This window comes from Phyllobates terribilis, unplaced genomic scaffold (assembly GCF_046119375.1).
Source record: "Phyllobates terribilis strain yellow unplaced genomic scaffold, ASM4611937v1 Scaffold_4__5_contigs__length_816908805, whole genome shotgun sequence".
Taxonomy (NCBI): domain Eukaryota; kingdom Metazoa; phylum Chordata; class Amphibia; order Anura; family Dendrobatidae; genus Phyllobates; species Phyllobates terribilis.
The window spans coordinates 629,948,320-629,973,570 of NW_027362764.1; positions in this window are offsets into that span (position 1 = coordinate 629,948,320).

A 25,251-nucleotide genomic window follows, 5' to 3' on the forward strand; every position below is an offset into this window, starting at 1 on the left:
AATTACAAATTTTTAACTGCATCTAGCCCAGGAAATACTTTGTGCCTAGTAGCAGTGTCTGCTAGTCAGCGGATTATCCCGGCTGTTAAGCAAGCTACACCACCTGTAGTTTGGACACTTAATTTTTTCAAAGGAAATGCTTCGGGACCACGGGATACTCAGTGAAGAGCATCAGGAGGCACCCCAAGGCATAGGGGCTGGGACTGGCAGTAGGATGCCTTGCGGTGGACAGCCGAGCTCGATCCTTATAAAAGCTTTTTAACTGCAGCAGCTTTAGTGGACGCTACTGGAGCTGGAATTACGCGGCTGCTGGCATGAGACTTGCCCTCCAATAGATCCTTGTAAATGGATTTAAAGTGTATTCATTCAAATTAGAGAGACAATTTAAATTAAAAAACTTAGAGCTGCCTCCACCACAGGGGGGCTCGCTCGACCCACCAGCGGACAGGCACCAGTATTGGGAGAGGGGGGCTGGCCGTCAGGGTTCACCGCGGCTCTGGCACAAACCCGGCGACACGGAGGTGGCACGGGCAGGAGCGGACTGAACGTGTCGGCTTCTCACTTTTTGGATTTTAGAAGGGCATGACATGCCTATATCTGTGTCTCCCCCTCCTTTTACTCCTCCACCTCTTTTCTTTTCTCATGACTATATGTACTTGTCACTTTTCCATGTGTTAGTTGTGTCTTCTGAGCAGTTTGTCAGCTTTTGGACACCTTTGAAGGTGTTTTCTATGTGTTTCTATGTGTTTTTGTTTGCCTGCCATTGGTTTTAACGGTGTTCGAAGGTGTTCAACGAACAGTTCGACGAACAGTTCGGCGAACACACGGGTGTTCGACGAACCGAACCGAACTCGAACACTACGGGGGTGGCTCAACACTACTCCATAGACATTACGGTCGTCCGATAACGCCAATATCGTTGGGTTCAGCCAAATTAGTCTAATGAGCATGGGGGCCTTTACATCCTTCACTCTGATATCATTAGATCACTAGAATCAAGGAAATAGGCAGTATTGATATAATCAACCAGATTTCTCACAGTTAAATAAGATTTAAAATTCTTAACAAAGCAGAAAAAAATATTTAATCAGAAAATGATTTTTAAATTAATTGATGATCTGTTCCCTTCTGCTGTGAGTTCATATTTTGGATTTTGCAACTGTAACTTCCTAAAATATAGACTTTCCTTCACTTGACTTTGATGTAAGGGGACAAATTACACAAATGCTTTTTTTCATATGGACCCCCCCCCCCCGCCGGGTGAACTGCGATCATGAATTCTACATTGCATGACATTCTCCAGAATTGATCAAATCTACTGTCTGATATCACATGACCCCAAATATTTCCAAAGAACACACATATAGATTAGTCTGTTATTATTTATTTATTTAATGGACTTCAGCTTGATCTCTAGCCATGGCGACTTGATGGATGAACGATCTGTAGTAAGATCAATCTTGTGCAAGCCTAGATAGGTCCACCAAGGTCTTCTCTGGATTTATTTTGATTGTATCAAGCTATCCGGTTGCTGGTTTTCCTCTTTGCTTTGCTCCTTCTATTCTTCCGACTAAGATTCTCCAGTGATTGCTCTCTTCATATGATTTGTCCAAAGTAGGCAGTTCGTAGCTTGATGATTCTTGCTTTGAGTGACATGTCTGGCTTGCTTTGTTCCAAAATTGATTTGTTTGTTCTTGCCATCCATGGTATTGAGAACATCCTTCTCCAGCACCACATTTCGAAGGTGTCGATTATTTTACCACAGAAAAGACTAAACCATGTACGAGTCATGTCTTCGTCACCAGTGAAATGTTCCTCGCGATTAGTCTATATACAATAAGAAATAAGAATTCCCAGAATATGGCTTATAAAGCAATGGAATTTGGATTATGGATTTTACAATATGTTAGTTATATTTGACTTTTAGATTTATACAAAATATTTACATTTTAAACATTTATTTCTAATTTTTCTCATTGGGCTGTGAGTCACAGTATCCTATATTGTCTCTATTAATTTAATTCTGTTTATATTTCTCTATACTCCCACATAACAGATTAACCTGTGACTTCTCATATCTTGTGAACCAGTATAAACTCTTTGCCATCATCCCATTAACTTAACAGTATACATAGTCTATAAATATACAGAGTATAACCAACAGTATACAACCAAACCACTGTCTCTGCACAAGAATGAGCTGATGAAGGTACTAAGACTATGTCCACACATATACTTTGCTCTGCGCTGAGCACTGTATCTGGGTTTTTGTCGGAATCCTCAAAAAAACTAGATTCCGACTGAATCTCTGACAGAGCCTCAAGGAAGCCATTCACTGTTATGAGGCAGATGGTGTCACTTTGGACAATAACTATCCTCCATCCCGACAGTGATCATTTTCAGATGTGCACAAAAATGTGTTAGACCATGTTCTTGTGCCTGTCTGAAAAAGACAAACATTGCCAGACAGTGTCCAAAGTGACTCAGTTGGTCTCATAATAGTGAAAGGCACCATCTGGGCTTTGTTGGAGTTTCTGTCAGAATCCTGTTTTTGGGGGATTCTGATGGAAACCCTGATACAGTGCTGAGCCGAGCGCACTGTATGTGTGTGAACCTAGTCTGACAATAGTGTTTTTCATTGAGAAACTTCTTGAAATGTAATTTTAGAATAGGAAGTGTACAAAGGTTTGTGTATGTTTTTTTCTACATCTTCATCACCCTATACTCATTGAAGGGGTTGTTCAATCATAAAAAAAAAATCTGAAAGGAACTTTGAATTATGTCGAAAAAAAAGGAAGCCATTGTCACTTTTACCGACTCCCGCCACTATAGTTTTCAACACATTCCAGGTCCCAGCTGGTCTCCGTACTTCCCCCACTGCTGATAGATGCTGTTTGGCCACATTACCATTGCAGCCAACCAATGGCTATAAGCCACGAGTTCAGCTGTGGCTATGGTAGAGACCAGTGGGGACTAGAGCCAGAGGAGCAGGGGCAATCGGCAAGGTAAGCATGATTTGTTTTCATTATTATAACACATTTGTAAAACTGGTTTTAGATTGTTTCTTTTTATAGCTGTATAGCTGGACCACCCTTTTAGAGGGCAGAGAAAATGTAGGCTTTAAATGAGTTATCTCATCATATTAACAGTATTTTAATAGCTACTCTGATCGCAATAACTCTCAAGACCCTGGTAAAAGGCTAATCGTCCCAGGCTCACTAGTTCCTAAGGGCTCATTCAAACGTCCGTTTTTTGCGTACGAGTGCTAGCCATGATTTTCACAGATAGCACTTGTACTTGTGATACTCTATGTGTCCATTCACATGACCAACTTTGTCCTCGGAACGAGAGGTTGGCAGAAAATCGCCGAGGCATGTCCGATTTTGATCCGAGGGTCAGATCAAAATTGGCAATGCAAGTCAATGGATTCGGGAAAAATTGGACCACACTCGGATGACGGAATGGAGAAGACAGATAAACTTTATTTTTTACATTTCTCTACATAAGAGAAAATCGGATGACACTCGTACCACACTCTGATCAAAGTCTGATCTGAATAATCAGTTTGTTTTTTTCGTATGTGAAAAAAAAATTGATGTCTGAATGAGCCCTTAGAGAGAGTTCCCCATCTTCTCTATGAGACATTTATACCTTTCTGTATTTCTTCATTTTTTTAATTTTTATTTTTATAGCTGAATTGCTATTTGTTTTTTTTTGCAGGATGAGTTGGCATCATTTTCAGGTACATATATGGAGTATCATGTAATTTATATGAATTGTACATAATGGCCATATGCATAAAAAGCACAATTATTTAACTGTTCATTGACTTTGATAGTTTATATATTTTCAAATGTTAATTGTAATCTTTCCTTTTTTTTTCTTTAAATATTTTTAAAAATGTTAAATCTTATTAGAAGACTTTTACTTACAGCACTGTAGACATGTGTGAGGTTCAGTTTGCCAGTATAAAAGTATCAGCCCTGGCAATCACAATGCCACAGCTATCAGCTGACAACTGATTGCAGAAATTAGCTGGAAGTGCTGCTGTCAATCACAACTAACGTTTTGCTAGTCATCGCATGTGTACAACGGATTTGTCAGTGCTATCTCTATGATGTACATCTATATTTTCGTGAGGGCATTACCTCCCACTGATGACTGCAATGTACATCATTTTGACCAAAGTAAAGAGAGCATTTACTTGACCATGCCATTGGATAATCTACTAAGACTAAGGTCACTTTCACACATCTGACTTTTACAGTCCGAGTGCGGACCGCAATGTCGAGTGTGACCATGGATCTCCTGACTCTTTCGCAACAGCATCATGAGCATATATGAGGCTATTGAGTTTGGGTAAGGAGACCCACATTCGGTGGATATTGCAGTCCGCACTTGGACTGTGAAAGTTGGATGTGGGAAACCAGCCTATGTCTAGTCCCAAAAACGTCATAATACCCTTATAGCAGACAATGTACACTTGGGTCATATTACCCCCACAAATTACATATAACCCAAAACAAATAATTTGCTTCTACTGCTCCCTAATGCATTTAACCACAGCTGGCAGCCAGCACATTTTTATTAGCATTGTTTTATTGTCTGGAACATTATCGTAATACATCATTATTGATATGCCCTACACATACAATAATGTGACTCAAGTCTCAGTGACAAATTAACTGGATATTCTTGATTTTTGCTAAATGCTTTACAACTCCACTTCCCAAAAAGTTGGAACAAGTTAATTTTTACAAATGTAATAAAAAGTATGTGTATCCATAGGCAGATTATAATGAAGGTAATCTGGGCTACCGCCCTGGGCCTGGGGCTTTGGGGGGGCCCATGGCCACATCACTCTCATTATAATGTTTTGTGCTCCCCTGGAGCTCTGCTGCCGATGATGCATAATGGCAGCGTAGAGCAGGAGAGCTCCCGTCCCCTCTGTAGTGACGTGCCAGCGCGATGAGATCATCAGCTGGCACCGGCGATGATGTCATCGTTCCAGCATGTATGCGCTGGCCAGTAGCAGTGGAGTTTCAGGTGCCGGAGCTGAGTGCTGCGGGAACGGGAGCGAGGTGAGTATGTCTATATGTGTTTTTTATTTATGTAAGTATGGAATGTGGGCAGTGGGGGCTCATACTGTAAATAGGGGGCGATATGGGGGCACACACTGTATACAGAAGGCTATATATAGGGGCACATACTGTATACAGGAGGCTATATGGGGGCACATACTATAAATAGGCAATATGGGGGCACATACTATAAATAGGAGGCAATCTGGGGGCACATACTGTAAATAGGAGGAAATATGGGGGCACACACTGTATACAGGAGGCTATATACAGGGGCTCATACTGTAAATAGGAGGAAATATGGGGGCACACACTGTATACAGGAGGCTATATATAGGGGCTCATACTGTAAATAGGAGGTGATATGGGGGCATACACTGTATGCAGTAGGCTATACAGGGGCTCATACTGTAAATATGAGGCGATATGGGGGCACACACTGTATACAGGAGGCTATATAGGGGCTCATTCTGTAAATAGGAGGCGATATGGGGCACACACTGTATACAGGAGGCTATATATAAGGGCTCATACTGTAAATAGGAGGTGATATGGGGGCATACACTGTATACAGTAGGATATACAGGGGCTCATACTGTAAATATGAGGTGATATGGGGGCACACACTGTATACAGGAGGCTATATATAGGGGATCTTACTGTAAATATGAGGCAATATGGGGGCACACATTGTATACAGGAGGGTATATAGGGGCTCATTCTGTAAATAGGAGGCGATATGGGGGCACACACTGTATACAGGAGGCTATATAGGGGCTCATACTGTAAATATGAGGCGATATGGGAGCACACTGTATACAGGAGGCTATATATAGGGGCTCATACTGTAAATAGGAGGCGATATGGGGGCACACACTATGCAGGAGGCTATATAGGGGCTCATATTGTATTTAGCAGGCGATATGGGGCTCATACTGTATACAGGAGGCTATATAGGGGTACATTCTGTAAATATGAGGCGATACGGGGGAACACACTGTATACAGTAGGCTATACAGGGGCTCATATGGAAATAGGAGGTGATATGGGGGCACACACTGTATACAGGAGGCTATATATAGGGGCTCACATTGTATATAGGAGGTGATATGGGGGCTCATACTGTATACAGTAGGCTACATATAGGGGCTCATACTGTAAATAGGAGGCGATATGGGGGCTCATACTGTATACAGGAGGCTATATATAGGGGCTCATACAGTAAATAGGAGGCAACATGGGGGTGCACACACTGTATACAGGAGGCTATATATAGGGGCTTATATTTTATATAGGAGGCAATATAGGGGCTCATATTGTATACAGGAGGCTACATATAGGGGCTCATACTGTAAATAGGAAGCGATATGGGGGCGCACACACTGTATACAGGAGGCTATATGTAGGGGCTTATATTGTATATAGGAGGCGACAAGGGGGCTCATACTGTATACAGGAGGCTATATAGAGGGGCTCATTCTGTAAATAACAGGCGATATGGGGGCACACACTGTATATAGGAGGCTATATATAGGGGCTCATACTGTATATAGGAGGCAATATGGGGGTGCACACACTGTATACAGGAGGCTATATATAGGGGCTCATACTGTAAATAGGAGGCAATATGGGGGCTCATACTGCAAATAGGAGGCGATATGGGGCCACACACTATATACAGGAGGCTATATAGGGGCTCATACGGTAAATAGGAGGCAATATGGGGCCACACACTGTATACAGGAGGCTATATATAGGGGCATTTACTGTAAATATGACGCAATATGGGGGCACATACTGTATACAGGTGGCTATATAGGGGCTCATATTGAATATAAGAGGCTATATAGGGGCACACACTGTATACTGGAGACTATGTGCAAGCTCCTAATGTATATAGGAGGCTAAATGGGGGCTCACACTGTACAGTATAAATGGATGCTATATGGGGGCTCATACTGTAAATAGGTTGCTATGTGTGGACTCCTACTGTATATAGGAGGCTCTGTGGGGGCTCATACTGTATATAGCAGGCTATATGGGGCTCATACTGTATATAGGAGGCTATGTGCGGGCTCATACTGTATATAGTAAGCTATGTACGGGCTCATACTGTATATAGGGAGCTATGTGGGGTGTATACTGTACATAGAGAGTTATGTGAGTGCTCATACTGTATCTAGCTATGTGGGCACTCATACTGTATGTACGGGGCTGTGTGGGGGCTCATACTGTATGTAGGGGCTATGTGGGGCATATTGCCGGTCTTGTGAGCTGTTATCCTCATTGCAGCGTGGCTTATGGCCTCCTTTTCTTCTCCTGATTAAAGGAATTCCCTGATGAACCCCTGAATGACCAAAAGAGGGGGAAAAAGTGTCGGAAGAAGATGCCATTAAGCTAAGTACACAACTGTTCAGGCCATATAAGGTGTCTCTCTCTCTCTCTCTCTCTCTCTATATATATATTTATATACATAGTAGGAAAGTCCATGTCCATAGAATCGTGACTATGAAGTATATGGATGTTTTGTGGTTTTAAAGGGATTGCCCACTACTAGGACTACTCCTTCTCATTTCCAACGTTTGGCCCCAATAAAATAAACAAGCCTATACTCACCTTTGGTGTCGCCGCCGTTCCTGCGGTGTCGGCACTTATGGTCCTGGGGCTCCCATGCGGTTGTATTACACGTGGTTCCCGGCGCCCAATCAGCGCTGGCGTCACTGTCACCGCCTTCTGTCGAATTGAACATGAAGAGGAAGTCCAAGATCAGCTGCAGCCCGGACTTTCTCTTCATGTTCAATTTGTCCGAAGGCGGGGACAGTGACGCCAGAGCTGATTAGGTGTCGTGGTCACGTGTCATAACAACCACACGAGAGCCCCGGGACCGCGAGTGCCAACACCGTGGGAATGGCACCAGCACGGGAGGTGAGTATAAGCATTTTTTATTTTAATGGGTCAAAACGTGGGATATGAGAACGTGCTGTCCAAGTGATGGACAACCCCTTTATTTGCACTGCCACTTGACCGGTCATTTATGATCTGAATGGTTATTCTTTTTTTGACAAGGACATCATATATGTTTCTTCTTGAACTTTGTTAGGGGCTTTTTTTTTGGTCAGATTGATATTGATGATATATATACCCCTCAGCCCATTAGTATCTATATTGTATATATTTATATATGTTCATTACATATTGTCTGATCAGCTATTGAGGATGCCTGGTCAGTTAGAGTAGTGGTCGGGGCAGCCGACGAGGACCGTGGGTGCCATACCGTTTCAACTTAGGGTGCCAAGCTCCTCTGACAGGAAGGGAATTGTGAAGGGCAATTCACACACAAATATGTGTGCATTTATTTATCTATGCAGTTATGTCTTCATGTATGGGGGTTTTAAATTAACTAAATAAAGAGATAATTTTTTAAGTGTTTTTTTTGTTTGTTATGGTTTACATGTATAAGGGCCCCATAGGTTGATCGCTTTGGTTGTTGATTGTGGGGGCACATACTGTATATAGGGGGATGTCATCATACTTAATTCTGCTCAATCTTAAATCATACAATTATTAATATTTTTTTTTATTATGTTAATATTAATATTGAGCAGAATTAATTTCAGCCTATTAGTGCGGCTTCCACAACTGTCACAGTCTCTCATGTAGCCCCTTGTGAAAATTTATTTCCCACCCTGCTCTATTTTATGTAGCGCTGTGTTACATATGGTGCTGTATAAAAGGGAAAAATTTGCTATCTCTATTGTATTCCATGCACCAAAGCACCCAAGTGTTACTCACAGAACCTGTCACATGATGTATCAAAGGGGATCATGGGACATGTCACGTGACACATCCGGTCCCCTGTGTGTGGGGTGGTGGGGGCACACTTTCTAAATTGCCTTGGCTACTCTTAATCCACCCCTGTATGTACCTTTCAATTTTTCTTCTAAATATATAAATCGGCTTAAATAATCCCAAAACCAGAAGCAATTAAATTCCCTGATGCCCATAGCCGACCACTGCAATCATGGTTTTTCCCTACAAAAGAGAAAATCCAGTGGAGCTAGACAAAGTAATTCGGGGAAATATAAATGGCTGAATTATAATCAGCGGACACCAGTTTTAAGCATGATCTATGTTTTAGTGAAAATTCATTACAATAAGTCCTAGAGTAGCGCACTCTTCAATGCATTTTTCATGTCTGCATAGCAAGATATATATAAAACGATCATAATCATACACCTTTGGGGCAATGCTGAACGCCAGCTGTTTCAGTGATGATTTATGGGTTGCCATGCTGAAGGTTAATAATCAGGAGGAACAGGTTACAATATGCAATATATTTATGTCAGGTTAGAAGTTCAATCCTAGAGATATTGTGCTAGTTGGAAGGGAACACACTGTTTTAATTACCAGTTTCATCTTTACATTTTCTACCTCACTTGGTAAAAGAATAAAATAAAGGACCAAAGTCCATTTCCATCACACAGATCTTAAAAGATCAAAGTTTTGCTTGCTCATATTGCATATACATGCAGCCTGGCATAGGAACTGCCATTTTAATTCTGAAGAAGAAGATGAAATATAGATGGGTTGTAATCATAGGATTTATGTGCTATCATTCTTACTGACTCTGGCCATGGGTTTTGACACTTCTCCAGGATTTTGGAGATAGTCCAAATAAGTGTACTTGATTTTACGAAGGTCCTACCTGAATTTATTGCATAGGTTGTTCCTTGATTTTCAGTGCTCCCAAATTCATCTCTAAGTGCATTACCATACTACAGAAGCCTTCTCCTTGACGTTAGCTAATTCCTAATATTCTCTGGTCACGATGGATGAAGTTACCATTGATTATGGATACTTATATTTTTGCTTTCAGACATTTCCTGCAGTTTGTCTATACTATCACTGGTTGCCTTGGTTGAGCTCTTGGAAATTTCTTTCTTGAATTTTGCCATGTTGATGTCATTGATGCATTGATGTCATCACTGTGTAGAGGCAGGGGCGTACATAGAAGTCATGGGGCCCCATAGCAGAAGCTCTAATTGGGCCCCCCCCCCCTACAAAAAATAAATATTTGTCTGTGTCACAGAAGAGCAGATCTCATAACTTTCCAGCCTTTACATAGTAATTTACCTCCTTCTGAAGTCGTAGATTCCTCCTTCATTGCCCCCATAAAGTATGATGCCAACAAAAGTGCCCCCCAAACAGTATGATACCCCTATGGTGCATTCCTCCACATTAGCCTCCACATGCACAGTATAATGACCCTATTGTACCCCACTTCAACTCCCACGGCAAAGTATGGTGACCCTAACACAGTATAATCCCCCAACTGTGAACCCCACAGAGCCCTCCATACACTCTCATGGCCCCCACACAGCCCTCCAAACAGTATAATGGACACCACACAAACCTTCACACTGTATAATTGCTTTCATACAGTATAATGGCCCCCCAAATAGCCCTCAAAATATTATAATGGCCCCACATAGCCTTCCATATAGTATAATGCACCACCAATAATCTTCCATATAGTATAATGCGCCCCCATAATCCTCCATATAGTATAATGCTCCCCCCATAAACCTCCATATAGTATAATGCGCCCCCCATAATCCTCCATATAGTATAATGAACTCCCCATGGTCCTCCATAGAATATAATGCACTCCCCATAGTCCTCCATACAGTATATTACACACCCCATAGGGTAAAATGCAGCCCCCATATAGTATAATGCACGCCACAGTCATGCAGTATTATGGGCACCACGTACTCACTGATTTTAAAATACCGTATATTTTAAATAAGCCGACCCGAATATAAGCCGAGGCCCCTAATTTTACCACATAAAAATGGGAAAACCTATTGACTTGAGTATAAGCCTAGGGTGGGAAATGCAGCAGCTACTGGTAAATTTCCCCATCCTCGTAGGTCTGGCCCCTCAATCCCACAATCCCTGGTATGTGTGGCCCTCACAATCCCTGGTATGTGTAGCCTCCTCAATCCCCCAATCCCTGGTATGTGTGGCCTCCTCAATCCCACAATCCCTGGTATGTGTGGCCCCCTCAATCCCACAATCCCTGGTATGTGTGGCCCCCTCAATCCCACAATCCCTGGTATGTGTGGCCCCCTCAATCCCACAATCCCTGGTATGTGTGGCCCCTTCAATCCCACAATCCCTGGTATGTGTGGCCCCCTCAATCCCACAATCCCTGGTATTTGTGGCCTCCTCAATCCCCCAATCCCTGGTATGTGTGGCCTCCTCAATCCCCAATCCTGGTATCTGTGGCCTCCTCAATCCCCCAATCCTGGTAAGTGTGGCCTCATCAATCCCCAAATCCTGGTATGTGTGGCCTCCTCAATCCCCCAATTCTGGTATGTGTGGCTTCCTCAATCCCCCAATCCTGGTATGTGTGGCCTCCTCAATCCCCCAATCCTGGTAAGTGTGGCCTCATCAATCCCCAAATCCTGGTAAGTGTGGCCTCATCAATCCCCAAATCCTGGTATGTGTGGCCTCCTCAATCCCCAAATCCTGGTATGTGTGGCCTCCTCAATCCCCCAATCCTGGTATGTGTGGCCTCCTCAACCCCTCAATCCTGGTATGTGTGGCCTCCTCAACCCCTCAATCCTGGTATCTGTGGCCTCCTCAACCCCTCAATCCTGGTATGTGTGGCCTCCTCAATCCCCCAATCCTGGTATGTGTGGCCTCCTCAATCCCCCAATCCTGGTATGTGTGGCCTCCTCAATCCCCCAATCCTGGTATGTGTGGCCTCCTCAACCCCCCAATCATGGTATGTGTGGCCTTTTCAATCCCCAAATCCTGGTATGTGTGGCCTCCTCAATCCCCAAATCCTGGTATGTGTGGCCTCCTCAACCCCCCAATCCTGGCATGTGTGGCCTCCTAAACCCCCCAATCCTGGTATGTGTGGCCTCCTCAACCCCCCAATCCTGGTATGTGTGGCCTCCTCAATCCCCCATTCCTGGTATGTGTGGCCTCCTCAATCCCCAAATCCTGGTACGTGTGGCCTTCTCAATCCCCAAATCCTGGTACGTGTGGCCTCCTCAATCCCCAAATCCTGGTACGTGTGGCCTCCTCAATCCCCAAATCCTGGTATGTGTGGCCTCCTCAATCCCCCATTCCTGGTATGTGTGGCCTCCTTAATCCAAGTATCCTGGTATGTGTGGCTTCCTCATCCCCCCAATCACTGCACACATAAAACAATAAACACTTATACTCACCTTCCTTCCTCACCTCTGCTCCAGCGCTGCGTCCTGTCTGCAGCAGCTCATGTCGGCATCTGAGCAGCGCGCGCTCTCAGAAGCCGAGGTGAGCTGCTGCCGGCACATTCACTCCTCTGCATTGACAGTAGGAGCCGTGGCTCAGCTCTCCTCCGTGCCCGCTACTAAAGAGAATGAATATTCCGTCTTCTCCATGCCCATGGGAGTGGAGAAGAGGGAATATTCATGTCTCTTTAGCAGCGGGCACACGTGGTAGCTGCAGCAGCGGCTACAGCGTGTGCTCCTCTCCTCCACTGCCGCAACCCGCTCTTCTGCCGCCTCAACCTCCTACTCACCTATCCTCCTCATTCCCACGCTGCTTGGGGCCCTCACGGGCCCCCTCCGGCCACGGGCCCCAAAGCAGTGGCGTGGTCTGCCGCCATTGGCGGTACGCCACTGTGTCGAGGCGTGCAAACCTAGAAGATAGTTGTGCCAGAGAAACATTTTCAATGGAGCTCCTTGTTAGAACCCTCCTGTTTGTTTTTTCCATCTTGTGTTTTGCGGTCACGTGACCATCTGTCTTTATATTCCAGCTCCGCCGTTTTGGCTGTGCTGGACTTCAGTGTTTGACTGTTTCTCTAGCCAGGTGCTTCGGTGCCTTCCTCTGTCAGTTCGCTTCGTCCTTCTGGGACCTTTAGTACCTTTTTGTCAGTTTGTCTTTTTGTGTTCTGCAACAACTTCTCTGTATAGGAGGTGTCCCATTTTTGTCCCAGTCCTTAGTTCTTTTAGGGACCGCTCCCCTTATGCTATAGGTCTTCGTTCAGACTAGCCGAGGACTAAGGCAGGTCTGTTCGCTAGGAACAGTTAGCCCACTACATCATAGGGATTCAGCTTAGTCTTACTGTAGGGACAGCTTTCCCCTATCTTTCCTTAGTACTTGTTGCAGATCACAACAGTAAGTCCAGCCCAAGAAACTAAAAGGAAAGAAATTCGGGGATCAGTATGGTTTCCATCCAGGATTTGGCTCAACGCTTGCAGGGATTGTCTCTGGAGGTGGCCGAGCTACAGCAACACGTGAGTAGCTGTTCTGGAGCGCATTTTGTGGAACCCAAGGTAGGACTGCCTGATGTTTTTTATGGTAAACAGCAAGATTTTTTTTCTTTAAAAATGCTTGTTTGTTATATTTTCGTTTGAGACCAAGGCCCTCTGGGAATGAATCACAGCGCATTGGTTTTATTATGTCACTTTTGCGCAATGAACCACAGGGGTGGGCCTTTTCTCTCCAACCTAATGATCCGTATTTAAGGTCTGTAGAATAATTTTTTTCTGCTATGGGGCTATTATATGACGATCCTGATAGAATCTCATCTGCTGAGGCAGAACTCAGGCGTTTGAATCAGGGGTCAGGTGATGCTGAAAATTATTGCACACACTTCAGGAGATGGGCTTCAGAAGTTAAATGGAATGATCCTGCGCTGAAATGTTTATTTCTTGCTGGTCTGAGTGAAAGGGTTAAGGATCTGCTAATTGCATTCCCTGCACCTGAGACTCTGCAGGATGCCATGCATTTAGCTGTTCGTGTGGATAGGAGACTGATATTTAGAAAGAATGAGGTAAAGACTCCTGTAATGTCAGGTCCTAGTCCCCAGAAAATCTGCTCTGATGGCGGAGTACCGATGGAGGTTGGGGCGATGTCACTCCGCTCTCAGGAAAGATGTGTCACCCTGGCCTGGATGCCACAAGTGTAATTAAAGCTGTGTCTGAGAGCAAGGGGGAGGTTCTCTAGTCAGGGGAACATTAGCATGCAATGCCTCCTGTCTCAGGCCAGTAGGGGGAGCTGGCTGCCCCTATAAAAGCTGGTACTGGGGGCAGGGTTAGAGAGAACTGGATGGCCTGTCTCAGCATTGAGACTTGTCCCAGAGCAGAACAGGGACAGACAGTTGCACTGCACCTAAGAGGAAGTGTGGCAGGAGGAGAGCCACAAGCCAGAGACAAGAGGCGAAGAGAGCCTGTCTTGGCAGAAAGAGGACTTAATTTACCAGACTTTGGTGTCTGAGGCTGGAAGGATTCCACATCCTCCAGCAGATAACCAGTTCGCAAGGGACTGTATATTCCTTGGCCTAAGAAGCCTGGAGGCCCTGCCACAACCGAAGGGACCAGTAAAGCCGTACAAGGCTGGGATCAGAAAGGAACCCACGTCGCAGGCCATACAGGCGAGAATACACGGAAAGCTCGGAAACGTGGGCTGTTACCCTATAACGAGGAGATAGCCAGAAGGAGCGCAGAAAGCACGGTAGGCCTACACCCTCACCCTGACCTGGGCCAATTTCCCCGTTGCTCTCAGACATCCAGGTCCCCTCCTAGCCGGGACTGTTTATGGGTCAGTTTACCTGTTTCAGTAAAGACCCTGGACTGCAACCTATTGTCTGTGTGCTCCTTCGTGCCTCCAGCACTACCGGTACTGGGACTCTCACCACCATCACTCCCACCATCCACTACACTGCCCTGGGGCTGCACTCTTCCCGTGGGGAGTCACACCATCCCAGCTGCACACCTCATCAGCCCCAGCGGTCTGCCTTGCAGCGGCGGTACCTAATGACCGCAAATCCACGGGTGGCGTAGTCGGACATTATCAATAGCACATAACGGACTACCACTGGCCTGACCACCCTGAGCCATGGAACCGGGTTGCCACTACTACCCCCATCGTTCCCTATTGCCCGGATCCGAGTGCCCCACGGCCCAGGGGGCGAGTCAGCTTTGGCATAGTCGGCAGGATTTCGTGCCCGCAACCACCGGGTACTGCGTGCCTGAAAAAGACTTTTGTAACTTACCTGTGGCGAAGTTTCCCGCCATCGGACGCCATCTTGGACCGTTTCCCGCCGTCTTCCCGCCATCCGCAGCTGTTTCCCGCCATCGGAAGACATCTTCAGGACGCCGCGCGGGAAGAAGAGGGGCGTGGACGTCAAAACCGCGCGAGATTCGAAGCTCCGCCCCACGCACCGACGCTGCGCAAGGTCCTGGAAGGGAGAGAGAGCGACGCTGACGTCATCAGGACGCGACGCCAGGTCCTCGTCCATAGCAGCAGCAGCGGAGCCGCGGCCTACAGAAGAGGATCGTCGGAAGGTAGGCCACGCTTAACTAGGGGGGAGGAAGATGTCGGACACAGAGGCCCCCACTACCACCAACGCAGCTGCAGCAGCGGTGATGCCCTTTTCCCTGCCCTACATCCCTGGAGCGGCCTGGCTGCCCAAGTACTCAGGGGAACCCCAAGCCCTAACTGACTTCAAGGAAAGGCTATACAGTTTGTTCCACGTTTACCCCCTGACAGAGGAACAGAAGGTCAGCATATTAACAGGGCAGTTAACTGGCGCAGCCCAGCGGGAGGTAAAATCATGGCCCACTGAGGAGAAAAGGACTGTGAAGGGTATTCTGGCCCGGCTGCGGGGTACCTTTGACACACGTACCTCCGCTGAGATTAAAATGAGGTTCTATGGATGTAAGCAGCGGGCACAGGACAGCATCAGAGACTATGCCCTAAATCTGCAGGAAGACCTGAGGGCTATTCAACAAACTGACCCTGGCAGTGTGCAGGAAACGGATAAGCTGCTAACAGAACAATTCATAGAAGGTCTGCTGTCTAGCGCCCACAGGGCCCAACTGCGCCTCATGTTCTTTCAGAACCCCGACCTGACCTTTGCCCAATTTAAGGACAGGGCCATAAGGGTGCTCCGTGAATCTGCAACCAGTGGCGCTATAAACCCCTGGCGCCCTGCTCTCACCTACCACCAGGAGGTGGCGCCCTCCTCTATGGACCCCGTGGGGGCTGATGCACAGGCCCTGAACCAAGCCCCGTCGAAAGACCTGCACCACCAAGTCCAGGAGCTGACCAGGAGCGTCGCGGTGTTGACCAGGACCGTCCAGGCGTTGCAAGTGGACCCGGCAAGACCCATCGAGCTGGCTTCAAGTCCGGAGGATGTCCCGTGGCGTCGACAGAGGAGGATCCCGTCGTTCCGAGGGAGGCCCACAGACCGCTACGCAGAGGATGGACAGCCCATTTGCCGTCGATGCAACCAGCCCGGACACATTTCCAGGTACTGTAATTTAAACGGGTCCAACCTGGGGCAGAGGGCCAACCCCCAGGCATAAGATCACCAGGCCCTTACAATTGGCGTAATAAGTACGTTGGGGGGCGCCCGGTTTTACCCGTGGTGCTGGACGGTATCCCCATGAGCGCTTTGCTGGATACTGGGTCGCAAGTAACCACTATCCCTTATGTACTTTTTAAGCAGTATTGGACTGATGCTGATATCACACGGTATCCAGACAGTAACTTGAGCATCATCGCCAGTAATGGCTTACCCGTGCCGCAGATGGGGTTCAATGAGATGACCATTAAAATTGGTAAAGTTGAACTACCGGCACAGGGAGTGATTATTGTGGACATTGACCGTCGTGAAAGTCACCCTAAAATAACTGTGGGTACTAACGTAATTGAAAATTGTCTTTCAGAGGTAATTGTAATCTTACAACAGGTGGCGGTGAATGCTAGTTCCAGCCAATAGAGAGTCCTCAACAAGGAGATAAAAGCCCTGATGAGACGGCAGCAGGTAGAACTGTCTGGTGGTGAGATCGGTAGCGTAAGACTGAGTGACCCATTCCCCATTTCCATGCCTCCCAAAAGTGAAATGATGATCTGGTGTCGGACTGCAATCGGGTTGAGAGGTAGAGACTACCAAGCCATGGTAGAACCCGTGTACTCAGACAGCAGGCCCACCATTTTGACAGCCCGGGGGGTGGTTGATGTCCGTCATGGGAGGGTGCCCGTCCGCATCCTCAACATTGGGGAGAGGGAGGTACACTTACCCAGGTATGCTACACTCGCCAAACTGTTTGTTGTCGAACACCAAGCTATCAGGGCCGTGGAACCCTTGCCTCCATCTCCACAGGCGGAGGGTAATGGCTCCCAGAAACAAAAGGAGGACTGGTGCCAGAAACTCCATGTGGGTGCTGACTCCACTCCCCTGCACCAAAAACAAGGAATCTACCGGGTGGTACAGGAGTACGAGAGAGTCTTTAGTAAGCACCCGCTAGACTTCGGCCGAGTAAAGGGGATAGAACACCACATACCCACAAGGAGCCACCCACCGATAAAAGAAAGACACAGACCTGTACCCCCTGCACATTATCAGAACGCCAAGGGCATGCTAAGAGAAATGAAGGAAGCTGGGGTCATTAGAGACAGCTGTAGCCCCTGGGCAGCCCCCTTGGTTCTGGTGAAAAAGAAAGACGGCACCATGAGAATGTGCGTCGACTATAGACAAATCAACCGTATCACCCACAAAGACGCATATCCGCTGCCTAGAATAGAGGAGTCTTTAGCCGCACTAAAATCAGCTAACTTCTTTTCTACTTTGGACCTTACTAGCGGGTACTGGCAGGTTCCTGTGGCAGAGGCTGACAAGGAGAGGACCGCCTTCACCACCCCGATGGGACTGAGTGAGTTCAACTGTATGCCTTTCGGGCTCTGCAACGCACCAGGGACCTTCCAGCGGCTGATGGAATGCTGTCTAGGGCACCGAAACTTCGAGACGGTCCTCCTTTACCTGGACGACGTGATCGTCTATTCGAAGACCTACGAGGACCATCTCAAGCACCTGGCCGAGGTGTTCGAAGCCCTGGCAGGCTACGGCCTGAAGGTGAAACCATCGAAGTGTCACCTGCTAAAACCAAAGGTCCAGTATCTAGGGCACGTGGTAAGTGCGGAAGGAGTGGCCCCCGACCCTGACAAGGTCACGGCAATCAAGAGCTGGCCAAGCCCCTCGAACATCAAAGAGGTGAGACAGTTTCTCGGGTTGGTAGGCTACTACCGAAGGTTCATCCCCGGGTTCACTAAGATGGCAGCTCCTATGCAGGACCTCCTGATCGGACAGTCTAAGTCAAGGAGTCAAAAGCCACCTTTCAAGTGGGATAAACCGGAAGAGGAGTCCTTCCGCCAGTTGAAGATGGCCCTCACGGGGGATGAGATCCTGGCCTACCCTGATTATGGTCAGCCTTTTATTCTCCACACGGATGCCAGTAATGTGGGACTGGGAGCCGTACTGTCCCAAAACCAACAGGGCAGAGAAAGGGTGATCGCGTACGCCAGCCGGAAGCTGAGACCCACCGAGAGGAACCCGGAGAATTACAGCTCCTTCAAGCTAGAATTCTTGGCGGTGGTGTGGGCTGTGACGGAACGCTTCAAGCATTACCTGGCCTCCGCAAAGTTCACCGTGTACACGGACAACAACCCGTTGACACACCTGGACAATGCAAGACTGGGTGCCCTTGAACAGCGGTGGATGGCCCGTCTCTCCAACTATGACTTCGTGATCAAGTACCGGGCCGGTAAAACCAATGCCAACACAGATGCCCTGTCGAGGATGCCTCACTTACCTGAAGGTGGCGAAGACCCAGAAGAGCTGGAGGAGGTAGAACTCCCCGCGTTTCACCGGTATGGAGCCGCTCAATACTCTCACCGCGTGAAGGAGGAGGATCTAACAACTGTGATGATCAATCCCCTACCTCACCACAGCTGGGCCGAGACCCAAGATAGTGACCCTGCAGTCCGCCTGGTGAAAGATCTGCTGACCCGGGAAGACGCCCGCCTAGATCCGGATGCCCCAGAGGAAGCCAAGCAGCTATGGAAAGAGAAGAGCAAGCTGTTCCTCTACGAAGGCAAGTTGTGCAGAAGGATTGTCAACCACCGGACGCACGAGCTGACCTGGCAAGTCGTGGTCCCAAGGCGGGATGCAGCTATGGTCCTGGGGGCTTACCATGACAGAGCGGGGCACTTCGGTTGGAAGAAACTGGAGTTCCTGCTAAGAGGAAGGTTCTTTTGGGTCGGCATGAGAGGAGCTGTAGAAAAGTGGTGCAGAGACTGTGGCCCTTGTCACCTGAGGAGGAAGGACCGCACCAGCCAGAAGACACCCTTGAGGCCCATCGTCACCACGCAGCCTCTTGAGCTGGTAGCTCTGGACCACGTCAAATTGGCTCCAAGCCGGTCTGGATACATCTATGCCCTGAAAATCGTGGACCACTATTCCCGTTTTCTCGTGGTGGTCCCAGTAAAAGACTTGACAGCCCAAACAGCGGCCAGAGCCTTCCAGCAATATTTCTGCCGTCCACACGGGTATCCGGAACAGGTCCTGACAGACCAGGGTCCAGCGTTCGAGGCTGAAATCTTCCAGGAGTTCTGCAACCTCTATGGCTGTAAGAAGATTCGTACAACGCCTTACCACCCCCAAACCAACGGGATGTGTGAGAAGATAAACAACATAGTCATTGATCTCCTAAAGACGTTGCCCCTGGAGGAACGCAGCCTGTGGCCAGAAAAACTGCCGGACCTGAAAGACCTATACAACAATATCCCGGTGAATGCTACAAACTGCACCCCGGCTTACCTGATGCGAGCTAGACCAGGTAAGCTGCCCGTAGACCAGGAGATGGGAGTCCTAATACCTGAGGACACCTCCCCGGATGCGGACTGGGATACGGAAAGGCAACTGCAGTACAAGAAGGTACAGGAGAGTGTGGAGAAGAGCCTGGCCCAGGTGAGAGAGAGGCAAGAAAAACTCTTCAACCAACACGCCCCTGCTGGTCCCCTAGAACCTGGTGAGCAAGTCCTGAAGCGGAAGAGAAGGCTACATAAGTTGGACGACCAGTGGGAAAGGGAACCCTACACCGTACTGCAGTCTGACCACGACAACCCAAAGGTGTGCGTGATCACCAAGGACGGAGGAGAAACCACTAGTACCGTCTCCAGAGACCACCTCAAAAGGTGCCCCGAGCAACTCCGTAGTGCAGAAGAGGATCAGAGTGACCTTGAACCCGCAGACGACAAGGAAGAAATGATCAGCACCGTTCTCAGAGAGTTCCCTCAGTCCTGGACTCGCATAAATGATGCCATAGTGGTACCTGTCCTGCATTTCCTGCAACCGGCACAGCAACAACCAACACCAGAGCCGGAAGGTGAAGAGGAGCAAGCAGTTCCAGAGGCAGAAGAGCCTGTACCAGCAGCCCAGGAGAGTCAACCCTCTGCTGACAGTGAGCCTGCCATGCCTGCGGTAAGCCAAAAAACCCGCAGACAGCTGCCTGCCCTACCTGTACACCCAGCTGGTAGCTGTACCCCTAACGCTAGTGGGGAAAGCCAGGTTGGTCCACCACCAGACAGTGGGCTACGTAGGTCAACCAGGAGCACAAAGGGGCAGATACCCGCTCGCTGGAGAATATAGAGTGTACTAAGATTGTAAATAACCCTGTTGCCAAATGTTGAATTGTTTGCCAAGTTACATGCATGTTTGGTAATTCTGTGTTTCAGTTTCTTGCAGCTACCTTAAGGACTCAAAGGTTATGGACTTTTTATAACCGGGACCTTGTATGGACTGCATTCGGAGCTTAACCAAGGAATGAACTAAGACTATAAAGGACTTGGGGTAGGACAGACCCCCACCTGGTTAAGGCTCCCCGTTGTATTGGTGATATGGACACCCGGTCACAGACCACACTGTGACCTTAAGAACTCAATCTGTGCGTCGTCTGTCTATTAATGTTTTATGGTTATGCATATTGTCTCTGTTTATTGTTTAGTCCCGGAGTACTAAATTTCACTAGGGGGGAATGTGTCACCCTGGCCTGGATGCCACAAGTGTAATTAAAGCTGTGTCTGAGAGCAAGGGGGAGGTTCTCTAGTCAGGGGAACATTAGCATGCAATGCCTCCTGTCTCAGGCCAGTAGGGGGAGCTAGCTGCCCCTATAAAAGCTGGTACTGGGGGCAGGGTTAGAGAGAACTTGATGGCCTGTCTCAGCATTGAGACTTGTCCCAGAGCAGAACAGGGACAGACAGTTGCACTGCACCTAAGAGGAAGTGTTGCAGGAGGAGAGCCACAAGCCAGAGACAAGAGGCGAAGAGAGCCTGTCTTGGCAGAAAGAGGACTTAATTTACCAGACTTTGGTGTCTGAGGCTGGAAGGATTCCACATCCTCCAGCAGATAACCAGTTCGCAAGGGACTGTATATTTCTTGGCCTAAGAAGCCTGGAGGCCCTGCCACAACCGAAGGGACCAGTAAAGCCGTACAAGGCTGGGAGCAGAAAGGAACCCACGTCGCAGGCCATACAGGCGAGAATACACGGAAAGCTCGGAAACGTGGGCTGTTACCCTATAACGAGGAGATAGCCAGAAGGAGCGCAGAAAGCACGGTAGGCCTACACCCTCACCCTGACCTGGGCCAATTTCCCCGTTGCTCTCAGACATCCAGGTCCCCTCCTAGCCGGGACTGTTTATGGGTCAGTTTACCTGTTTCAGTAAAGACCCTGGACTGCAACCTATTGTCTGTGTGCTCCTTCGTGCCTCCAGCACTACCGGTACTGGGACTCTCACCACCATCACTCCCACCATCCACTACACTGCCCTGGGGCCGCACTCTTCCCGTGGGGAGTCACACCATCCCAGCTGCACACCTCATCAGCCCCAGCGGTCTGCCTTGCAGCGGCGTTACCTAATGACCGCAAATCCACGGGTGGCGTAGTCGGACATTATCAATAGCACATAACGGACTACCACTGGCCTGACCACCCTAAGCCATGGAACCGGGTTGCCACTACTACCCCAATCGTTCCCTATTGCCCGGATCCGAGTGCCCCACGGCCCAGGGGGCGAGTCAGCTTTGGCGTAGTCGGCAGGATTTCGTGCCCGCAACCACCGGGTACTGCGTGCCTGAAAAAGACTTTTGTAACTTACCTGTGGCGAAGTTTCCCGCCATCCGGAGTCGTTTCCCGCCATCGGACGCCATCTTGGACCGTTTCCCGCCGTCTTCCCGCCATCCGCAGTTGTTTCCCGCCATCGGAAGCCATCTTCATGACGCCGCGCAGGAAGAAGAGGGGCGTGGACGTCAAAACCGCTCGAGATCCGAAGCTCCGCCTCACGCACCGTCGCTGCGCAAGGTCATGGAAGGGAGAGAGAGCGACGCTGACGTCATCAGGACGCGACGCCAGGTCCTCGTCCATAGCAGCAGCAGCGGAGCCGCGGCCTACAGAAGAGGATCGTCGGAAGGTAGGCCACGCTTAACTAGGGGGGAGGAAGATGTCGGACACAGAGGCCCCCACTACCACCAACGCAGCTGCAGCAGCGGTGATGCCCTTTTCCCTGCCCTACATCCCTGGAGCGGCCTGGCTGCCCAAGTACTCAGGGGAGCCCCAAGCCCTAACTGACTTCAAGGAAAGGCTATACAGTTTGTTCCACGTTTACCCCCTGACAGAGGAACAGAAGGTCAGCATATTAACAGGGCAGTTAACTGGCGCAGCCCAGCGGGAGGTAAAATCATGGCCCACTGAGGAGAAAAGGACTGTGAAGGGTATTCTGGCCCGGCTGCGGGGTACCTTTGACACACGTACCTCCGCTGAGATTAAAATGAGGTTCTATGGATGTAAGCAGCGGGCACAGGACAGCATCAGAGACTATGCCCTAAATCTGCAGGAAGCCCTGAGGGCTATTCAACAAACTGACCCTGGCAGTGTGCAGGAAACGGATAAGCTGCTAACAGAACAATTCATAGAAGGTCTGCTGTCTAGCGCCCACAGGGCCCAACTGCGCCTCATGTTCTTTCAGAACCCCGACCTGACCTTTGCCCAATTTAAGGACAGGGCCATAAGGGTGCTCCGTGAATCTGCAACCAGTGGCGCTATAAACCCCCGGCGCCCTGCTCTCACCTACCACCAGGAGGTGGCGCCCTCCTCTATGGACCCCATGGGGGCTGATGCACAGGCGCTGAACCAAGCCCCGTCGAAAGACCTGCACCACCAAGTCCAGGAGCTGACCAGGAGCGTCGCGGCGTTGACCAGGACCGTCCAGGCGTTGCAAGTGGACCCGGCAAGACCCATCGAGCTGGCTTCAAGTCCGGAGGATGTCCCGTGGCGTCGACAGAGGAGGATCCCGTCGTTCCGAGGGAGGCCCACAGACCGCTACGCAGAGGATGGACAGCCCATTTGCCGTCGATGAAACCAGCCCGGACACATTTCCAGGTACTGTAATTTAAACGGGTCCAACCTGGGGCAGAGGGCCAACCCCCAGGCATAAGATCACCAGGCCCTTACAATTGGCGTAATAAATACGTTGGGGGGCGCCCGGTTTTACCCGTGGTGCTGGACGGTATCCCCATGAGCGCTTTGCTGGATACTGGGTCGCAAGTAACCACTATCCCTTATGTACTTTTTAAGCAGTATTGGACTGATGCTGATATCACACGGTATCCAGACAGTAACTTGAGCATCATCGCCAGTAATGGCTTACCCGTGCCGCAGATGGGGTTCAAGGAGATGACCATTAAAATTGGTAAAGTTGAACTACCGGCACAGGGAGTGATTATTGTGGACAATGTCCGTCGTGAAAGTCACCCTAAAATAACTGTGGGTACTAACGTAATTGAAAATTGTCTTTCAGAGGTAATTGTAATCTTACAACAGGTGGCGGTGAATGCTAGTTCCAGCCAACAGAGAGTCCTCAACAAGGAGATAAAAGCCCTGATGAGACGGCAGCAGGTAGAACTGTCTGGTGGTGAGATCGGTAGCGTAAGACTGAGTGACCCATTCCCCATTTCCATGCCTCCCAAAAGTGAAATGATGATCTGGTGTCGGACTGCAATCGGGTTGAGAGGTAGAGACTACCAAGCCATGGTAGAACCCGTGTACACAGACAGCAGGCCCACCATTTTGACAGCCCGGGGGGTGGTTGATGTCCGTCATGGGAGGGTGCCCGTCCGCATCCTCAACATTGGGGAGAGGGAGGTACACTTACCCAGGTACGCTACACTCGCCAAACTGTTTGTTGTCGAACACCAAGCTATCAGGGCCGTGGAACCCTTGCCTCCATCTCCACAGGCGGAGGGTAATGGCTCCCAGAAACAAAAGGAGGACTGGTGCCAGAAACTCCATGTGGGTGCTGACTCCACTCCCCTGCACCAAAAACAAGGAGTCTACCGGGTGGTACAGGAGTACGAGAGAGTCTTTAGTAAGCACCCGCTAGACTTCGGCCGAGTAAAGGGGATAGAACACCACATCCCCACAGGGAGCCACCCACCGATAAAAGAAAGACACAGACCTGTACCCCCTGCACATTATCAGAACGCCAAGGGCATGCTAAGAGAAATGAAGGAAGCTGGGGTCATTAGAGACAGCTGTAGCCCCTGGGCAGCCCCCTTGGTTCTGGTGAAAAAGAAAGACGGCACCATGAGAATGTGCGTCGACTATAGACAAATCAACCGTATCACCCACAAAGACGCATATCCGCTGCCTAGAATAGAGGAGTCTTTAGCCGCACTAAAATCAGCTAACTTCTTTTCTACTTTGGACCTTACTAGCGGGTACTGGCAGGTTCCTGTGGCAGAGGCTGACAAGGAGAAGACCGCCTTCACCACCCCGATGGGACTGAGTGAGTTCAACTGTATGCCTTTCGGGCTCTGCAACGCACCAGGGACCTTCCAGCGGCTGATGGAATGCTGTCTAGGGCACCGAAACTTCGAGACGGTCCTCCTTTACCTGGACGACGTGATCGTCTATTCGAAGACCTACGAGGACCATCTCAAGCACCTGGCCGAGGTGTTCGAAGCCCTGGCAGGCTACGGCCTGAAGGTGAAACCATCGAAGTGTCACCTGCTGAAACCAAAGGTCCAGTATCTAGGGCACGTGGTAAGCGCGGAAGGAGTGGCCCCCGACCCTGACAAGGTCACGGCAATCAAGAGCTGGCCAAGCCCCTCGAACATTAAAGAGGTGAGACAGTTTCTCGGGTTGGTAGGCTACTACCGAAGGTTCATCCCCGGTTCACGAAGATGGCAGCTCCTATGCAGGAACTCCTGATCGGACAGTCTAAGTCCAGGAGTCAAAAGCAACCCTTCAAGTGGGATAAACCGGAAGAGGAG